The sequence below is a fragment of the Coenobita brevimanus genome, chromosome 65 (assembly GCF_032717465.1).
Source record: "Coenobita brevimanus isolate Jiangsu-jjx chromosome 65, ASM3271746v2, whole genome shotgun sequence".
Lineage (NCBI taxonomy): Eukaryota > Metazoa > Arthropoda > Malacostraca > Decapoda > Coenobitidae > Coenobita > Coenobita brevimanus.
Window position 1 is genome coordinate 8,804,838 of NC_137018.1, and position 9,121 is coordinate 8,813,958.

A 9,121-nucleotide genomic window follows, 5' to 3' on the forward strand; every position below is an offset into this window, starting at 1 on the left:
CCTCATTGATACAAGTCGCCTGTCATATATATATATATATATATATATATATATATATATATATATATATATATATATATATATATATATATATATATATATATATATATATCTGTGACGAATGTTTGACCCATGCCCTTCGCAGTCCTTTTCAGGCTCTTCTGTGAGTTACTGAAGTTGAAGAAATATGGAGAATACTTAAGGAGGAGGTGAGTGGCTCGGGCAAGATGTGCTGTGTGAGAAGGAGAGGTGGGGGAGGAAGTGGTACGTTTTGGAGGCTCGTGGAGGTGAGGAAAGCAGTGGATGCAACACAACCAGAGCATACCAGGAATACCTGAGGAACAGAGGAATAACAGAAGATGAGAGACTCAAGAAGGACAGACATGTGACTAAAAGGGAGGCAAAATGAATGGAAAAGGACAGCTGGAAAAGTTAATAAAGTTCTGAAGGCCTTAAAGAAGTACCTGGTGGGATGAGAATAAATCTTGATGGAGAAGAGTTAGGGAAATTGGAGGGGGGGAAATGAAAACAGTGGACGAGTGAATGAAATGGATGACGGAGTGTAAATGGAAACGAAATAATACTGAGGATATGAAGACCACGTTTCACCCAGTTGCTATATGAGGTCGGTGAACGGAATACAAAGTTAGAGGAATCAAGAGAGAGTGAGATCAGTAGATGGGAAGCATTCTTGACAGTGAAAGTACTTGAGGCGGGGAAGGCCGAATGAGGGGTGGACAGAGTGGGTGAATGTTGTTGTTGAGAGGTAGAGGTTGTATTAGATTCCACGTGGATGCTGAGTAGATCAGATGAATTGCAAGGGAGACGAAATGAGAGGAATTAAGGAGGGGATGAGTAAAGCGAACGTGTAATCTGCCTTCTGAGTGTAGTGGGGAGAGGTTTATGGCAGAATAAGGACAGAGGGAGTTAAGAAGACAATCACAGCAGAGTTTTTATGTGAAGAACAAGGGTCACCTCAAGGAACTAGGCCATGAGGTGATCTGGTATTTTCACTAATATGTCTGGTAGAAAAGGTTTGGAAACGAATTGAAGGCTGTTTGTAGCGCTGATGGATCAAAACATGGCCTTTGGCAGCGGGTTGACAGGCCCTGTGGAAAGTACTATTGGCAGAACAGGGAGTGGAGGGAAACTCAGAGCTACTCAAAGTATGGTGAAAAAAAAAAAAAAAAAAAAGCACTTGCAAAGTTGTGATAGATATTGCACTAGATGAGGGCTTGGCTTGAATGCTGTGCTCCTTTCACCATAACCTGGCTTAGATTTCCGTCCTTTTGCAGCTTATTTCACGTAGCTCAGTGGCAGAAAAAGACATTACTATAGCTGTGCGTCCTTTCCCTAGCAATACTTCGTTACTAGCTTCATGTTGTAGTGTTAATCCAATGCCACAACTCAGTAATCTAGACAGAGAGATGACGATTTGAAGCCAAGTTAGAGTTAAAAAGTTATGGTTTGGAACAGGACTGAGGACCATAATCTCACCACACGGAAGACTTCGTAGCGCATCTTCCTTAGCACATCTTAGTGTGTGTAAATGTGAGTTTGTGTAAATGTGTGTCTGTGCAAATGTGTGTAAATATGTACTGTATGCGTGAGTGAGTGAGTGTGTGAGAGAGAATAAGAGTAGGAACGTGTGTATACAGTAATCCTGTAGTAACATGACTAGGCAGGTCATAAGGCGAGACTCAGAGATGATGACGTGTGGTCAGGTAGGTGTGAGACAGGTGGGTGTGGTGAAGTGTGCTGTGGTGTGTAGGTCCCTCGGCTTCATTAAGGCCCACGAGAGCAAAGTTATGGCCAAAATAACGGCTCAGCAGAACAATAATTTCCCCCTCAGTTCTTCCACAACGGTGGCGAGGACCCTCACTTCAACCCATTAGCCCACCACACCAGGCTTATCACGGGGCCAACGCAAGAAGATAAAGCCCATCGCCTCTCCTCACACAAGCCACATTTTCCCTTGTCCCAATATCACAGGAAAGAAGGGCGTCTGGGCTTAGGTTATTTCAAGCAATTTACGTCCCTGTGTGTGGTGAGAGAGAGGTCTGTTTCCCCCTGGCCGCACCACATCTCCCCCACCCCGCGCCGCCCCTCGCACTCAGTTCAGTTGAGTAAATTTTTGGATGACAATGGCAGTTGGTGGGTGCGTTAGTTGCCTGCCAATTTAGTTATCAGAGACACAATAATCAGCCAATCTGGGCCACCACGCTGCCCATACTAATTAGAGCGGAGCGTGGCTAGGGTGGCGATGGCGGGGGGAGGGAGGGAGGGGGTAAAATAGAAGGGTAACTCTAGGCACAACTAAGAGCCACATTCAGCCCCTCTCCTAGGCCTGTGCGTATGCTGTTCACTTTAACTTAGCCTCTTGTCGTCTCTCCATCCTGAATGCTGAGCTATATAAAAAAAATCACACTTAAATTTTTTGGTACTAGTCACGAGGATGTGCAATGGAAAAACTGTGGAGACATAATACTGTACTGGAAAGATTAACATTAAAAAGGGCCATATTCTCCTTCAAGATGGACACACTTTGGTCATTATCACCAGTCTGTTTTCACCTGAGAGAACTGGACCACTCTTGCAACTTGAATTCTATGTCGTGGTTGTGTGAAAGTGAGCCTTAGAGATGAGGTAGGAATGCGTCTCCTTGGTTACTAGTCAGATCTATCCTCCGATCTGACTTTTCCTGGCTATCATATGAGCTGATGGAGGTTTGGGATTTTTCTCAGATCAAAGGAAATACGCTATTGTGGGATTTTTTTTTTCAAGGTAAACATGTTTTAGTGACACTGGTTGCGAGACACAGTAGAAGGAAGTTTTAGTCATCACACACACACACACACACACACACACACACACACACACACACACACACACACACACACACACACACAGACACACACACACACAGACACACACACACACACACACACACACACACACACACACACACACACACACACACACACACACACACACACACACAAAGATTTACAAACACATTTACATACACATAAATGCATACACACACTTACGCACAGACATTTCTAGCTTATCCTTGCTGCTAACAGATGATTTTATTCAGCATGCAAAAGCCTCTGGTAATAAATGGAGGGTTGAATGAAGGTTTTATGTGCTCCCCTCCCCTCCCAAATGGAAAAGGGTGTCGTGAACTAAGTAAAGTCGTCTGGAGATGGCAGGATTAAAACTAAAAGCACTTTCTGTGGCTTAAGGGGTGTTGGGTGGTAGTAGTAGTAGTAGTAGTAGTAGTGGTAACAGAATTAGTAGTAGCAGTAGCAGCAGTAGTAGTAGTTAGAACCCCAGCCTCATCTGAACGTGAACCCAGTGGACTACAGGTTGAAGCTCCCCTCCTCTTGCATTCTACCATCCTTCTTTCGGGGGAGAGGGAGAGAGAGGAGGGACGTTTATACAACTAAACAGTTCCACAGACCTGTTATATCGGTGCCACCACATGAAGGCGCCCCTCTCCACCACCAGGGCGTTGGGTGCATTTTCTATTACACATTTGGCCAGTGAGACACGATTTGATTCAGATAAGGGGAACCCAGGATGATTATGACTGAGCTCTGTCTAGACTGGGAGAGGCTTGGAATTATTTTTCATTCATCTGAAGTACATTTTCTCAGGTACCCTCTTAATTGTTTAGGTGTTTAAGTGGATGAAGGGTATAAATAAGGGAGATATTAGCAAGGTACTTAAAGTGAGCATACAGGATAGAACTAGAAATAATGGTTTCAAACTAGAAAAATTCCGTTTCAGTAAGGAAATCGGTAGAAATTGGTTTGGTAATAGAGTAGTAGACGAATGGAATAAGCTACCTAGTAAAGTAGTTGCTGCCTCTTCCATTGAGAGTTTCAAGTATAGGCTAGATAAGCATATGACTAATAAGGGGTGGATATAGAAAAAAGAAAATCTTATAACCAATACTAATTCATAATTTTTCCTTTTCAGGTTACACTATGATAGTCTCTATTCTCCTTTCACATTTTCCTGTAAAATGTCCACGCCAGTTTTTCTATACTGCGTGGTGTTCTTTCTGACTTTTTCCTGCCGGCTTCGGCTGGAGGGTTTGGAGGGCGGGGGAGAGCCTTCTTCTTTGCTATCCTTATCTCATTCTAGTAGTTCTGTTACTCTTCTAGGAGCTGCCTAGCATGGGCCAACCGGCCTACTGCAGTTATCCTCTCTTCTTATGTTCTTATGTTCTTATGTACAGGAATATAATTTCATGGGAAAAATGTTGGGTTAGGTCACTTTAACTTCGGGACATTTTCGTCATTTCTCAGCTTATTTGTACTAGATCAGAGTTAAAGGAAGCCAATATCAGGGCTTTTTATTCCTTCTATACACACTTTTTTGTGACTAGCACCATATTCTAGTGGTAATCTCTTGTTGTATCTCAGCATTCGAGTTGGAGAGACGGCAGTTTTAGGCCAAGTTAATGTAGAGAGCATCGTTTCCCGCGCCTTGCAGTTAGGAAAGAAGACGAGACAGGGAGGACTGCCAGCTTGCTCAGGGAAACCAGCCTCCAGTCCAAGAAAAGGTACGAGAAGAGAATCCCTTAGCCGCCAGCCGCCCTCCCTTGTTGCAAATTGATCCATTCTCGCGAGTAAACACACAAATTCCTCTCTAAATCGAATCATGTCTGTGCTCACAATGATAATTATTCCCTCTGTGAGCTGAGCCGATGTTGACTCCATTCCCGTCTGGTTGTCTGATTCCAAATGAAGATTTTTTTTTTCTTTACAGGTTGGACACACACACACACACACACACACACAAAAAAATTATAGATCTTTTACACTTGGGTCAGTAGGCACAGATCTAGGCCTTTTCCTTTTTCTTCTGCTCCCAACATTTACCGAAATGTACACAGAAATAAAAATAATAAGAGAAATAAGGACACCGAATGCTATAATAGGAGGCCACAGAGGGCCGATTAAATCCAGAGAGAGGTGTATTGTGGGCGGTGAAAGGGTAGCTGGCGGGGTGTGTGTGGATGATCCTAATTGCTTGGTCAACACAGCCTACACCCTCCATGCCTACCCACACCTGCCTCCCTCCTTCCCTGTCTGCCTCCCTACTTACACTTGCCTCCCCTTTGCCTACCTACAGTATACTTGCTTTCCTTCCTACCAACATCTTTCTCCCTGCCTACACCTTCTTGCCTATACCCACACCTGTTGCTCTCCCTGCTAACACCTGCTTCCCTTCCTGCCTATCCACACCTGCCTCACTCCCTATCCACACCTGTCTCCCTTCTTGCCCACACCTGCCTCCCTTCCTACCCTTATCTGCCTCCCTTTCTATCCATACTTGCCTCCCTTCTTGCCCATACCTGCCTCTTTGCCCACACCTGCCTCTCTCCTTGCCCACACCTGCCTCCCTCCTTGCCCACACCTGCCTCCTACCCAAGCCCTTCCCAACCTTCCATACCAGCCTTCACATTACCACCACTAACAGATAATTCGCCTTTCAAATTACACTAGATTCCCTGGAGGGGGAGGGGGGCTGGTGGTGCATGGGTTAGCGCGTCCAGTTCACAAATGGAAGAACCAGAGATCGAGTCCCTGCCGATCAGACTTTCAGACAAAATTTATGTCCTAGCTTGTCCGTGTTCACCAAGCAATACAGAGGGTGACCTTGAAGTAACGTACGGCTATTAAAGGTCATATTTTGGGGGAAGATTTGGACTTAGCAAAATCTGATTACCTTAGTGACCCCCGTGTGGGCGAGGCACTGATCCTAGGCCTTAGATACAGGATATTTAACTATGATGCAACGATGGCCACTCCAGGGCTGAGGTTACAAGAATTTAAGGGAAAAGACTACCACTGTCGGGGGAGGGTCGAGGTAAACTGTATTATTATTTCTTTTTAAATCAATCCTAAGACCTCGAGAGGCCATTCTTAGGCTGAATAAAGGAGTCTGGCGGTTCAGGGGACACATAAATAAACAGACAGACAGATAGATGGGCAGACAGACAGGTACGAAAAGTATAAACAGAATGATAGATAGATGGACAGACAGACAGGTACTAGACAGACAGATTGACAGGTGGACAGACAGACAGGTACGGAAGGTGTAGACCGACAGATAGACAGGTATGAAAGGTATAGACAGATAGATAGGTGGCCAGAGAGACAGGTACGAAAAGTGTAAACAGACAGATAGATGGACAGACAGACAGGTACGGGTGTAGTGTGGGGGATATTCAGCTCGCTCTGCCTCGCTCCATCTCTTTCTCTCCCCTACCCCTCCTCCTCTCTCCCCCTTTCCCTCCCGCCCAACCCTCTTCCCCCAGCTCCCCCGTCCCCCACCCAAGGCTCCCTCGTCTTATCTCGGGCCAGAGTCAACATATCAGCTATGGTAATGGATACCAAACAAAAAGTGTTGGCATAATGTCGACCTTTTAGTGTTGTCACAGTTATAATGGTGCTCAAACACTGGCCTGCTCGCCGCGTCATTCCTCCTCTGCTATCGGGTAATCTTATCTCGACCAACTTTGTTAAGACCTCACTGGCAGGGTTCTGGATTGTTAATTAAACAGGTGTAATATTTGCGCACACTCACCAAGGACGAGGGGAGAGGTGGGGGGATATTACGCATTGTATTGCACAATTAACATGTTTCCTTATTAACAGTGTGAGTAATAAAAATCTTCCAGTTCCATTTCTTTTTTATGCTTGCTTTCTCCAGACGATTTTATTCAGCTTGTGATTCGGACTGACATTTATCAACCTCTTCTCCATTCAAGGGGTCTGCCAAGCTGAGGAAAATATCTGGAGGTTGAAAGAATACAGTGAAAAACAATACGTCACCATAATGTAAAGCTTAAAACCCTTGAACGAGAAGGACCAATAATAAGCTGGAAATATTTGTCAAGCGTTGGAAAGACTATAACTGCTCACGTTCTGAAAGGGCTTTTGGAGACTCACTAACCCACTCCTTAGATGAGTAAGATGGTGTTAGAAAGCATTCGAATTTTTCACGTCTTGCATGGGTTAGTTATATTTTGTAGTGATATATATGATGATTTACAGGGCTTAGAAACTATACTCATTTCACTCCAACTTGGCCATCTCCTCATCTTGAACGCTGAGTTGAAATAAGAGATTAACAAGAAGAGATGATGCTAGTCACGAAGAAATGCAATGTAAAAGATGCTGAGCCGCAGTGTTGTCTTTTTCTACCACAGAACTATGTGAAATAAGTGCAAAGGGACGAAAATCTGGGCCAGGTTCGAGTAAAAGGAGTATAGTCATGTGGTGGGTCAGCAGTGAAGGACAGGTACATAGTGTCAGTTTGCTTTTATCTGGCCCACTCCCGCAACCTGAACAGTAAGCCGTGACTGAATGCAATTCTGGCCTTAATCATGAGGTGGGAATGAGTCTCCTTGGTTACTATACTCCACCCCAGCCAATTTGTCCGTAGATTCACACCTTCTAACAGTCGCTTCTAATTGGCTGAGGTAATTGTCTTCCTATTGATAAAGGGGCGATCTGAGTCACCCAGTATGTTCATATTTTATTCGTAAATTTCACACTGATTTCCATGAATCTCGGATGACAGGTGAGAAGGCGTGGTTCTACAGGCAAGTTGGATGGCTCGGAGTAAAGTTAAATCAACCCCCTAATTTGACTACACCTGGGCCATTGCCTGTGCTGAATGAGGTTACGGATCTTCGTCAGGATAGGAAAGGTGTGCTGTGGAAAAGGTCAACTACTTTTGAGTTACAGTTCTTTCACCTTAAACTTGGCCCAGATTCTCGTCCTACTGCAGCATATTTCACTTACCTCTTTGGCAGAGAAAAAAGACAGTGCTACGGCTTTACATCCTTTTCACAGCACTTCGTGACTCGTATCATATTCTCTTGTTAATCTATTGTTACAGCTCAGGGTTCAAGATGGAGAGATGGCAATTTTAGGCCAAGTTAGAGTAAAAAGAGTATAGTAATTGAACTGCTTGCATACATCAGTAGTTTAGTTATTTATATAGTGGGGTGTGCCTGCTGAGTTAGATAAGAATGGGAGTGCGTTAGTGGACATTTGTGCTGGGAGGGGGTTGGTGATAGCCAATACCCTCTTCAGGCATAAAATGATCCACAGGTATACATGGCGAGTGATGAGGAGGGTGGGTGGTGAACTGAATGAAAGGAAGGCAATGACTGATTATGTGTGTGTGGATGCGAAGATGTGTAAAGGATGCAAGAGTGTATAGAGGTTGGGGGAGTGGACTTTCTGACCACTAATTGGTGGTGGCCAGAATTAGAATGCAAGTAAGATGGAAGAATAGAAGAAGGGAAAGACGAGAGGAAGGAGTAGTTGCAAGGAGAGTGGAAAGGCTACAAGAGGATGAGAAAAAGGCAGAGTATAAGAGAGAAGTGGAGGAACGATTGGGCAAATATGAATTGGAGCAGATGGGAGACGTGGAAGGTGTGTGTAAGATATTTACAGAAGAAATATGTGCAGCATGTGATGTGGTGTGTGGAAGGAAGAGAAGACGGAGGGGGGTGCAAGGAACAGCGTGGTGGACTGAAGAAGTGAAACAGGCTGTGGCACAAAAGAAGAAAGCATACAATGAATGGATGAGAAATAGGGGCGTGGAAGAAGTTGAGAGGCGGAAGAGAGAGTTATATGTGGAAAGAAAGAGAGAGGTGAAAAGATTAGTAAAAGAGAGTAAGAAGAGAGTGGATGAGGAATTTGGAAGGAATTTGAGTGTAAAGTGGAGGGACTGTAAGAAAATGTTCTGGAGAGAAGTGAAAAGAGTAAGACAGGGTGGAAGTGAAGTTAGCAGGGGAGTGAAAGATAAAAATGGTAGATTACTAGTGGAGAAAGGAGAAAAAGTGAGCAGATGGAGAGAACACTTTAAGGAATTGTTGAACGTAGAGGATGGAAGTAATGTGAGTATAAGTGGCTGGGGAATGGCTAGGAGAAGGAGGGAGGTGAGAAGACAGGAAGAAATCAGTAGGATAGAAGTTGTGGAAGCAATGAAGAAAGTTAAATCGGAGAAAGCCCCAGGAATTGATGGAGTGTGTGGTGAAATGCTGAAGCATGGGGGAGAGATAGTAGTAGAATGGATGTGGAAG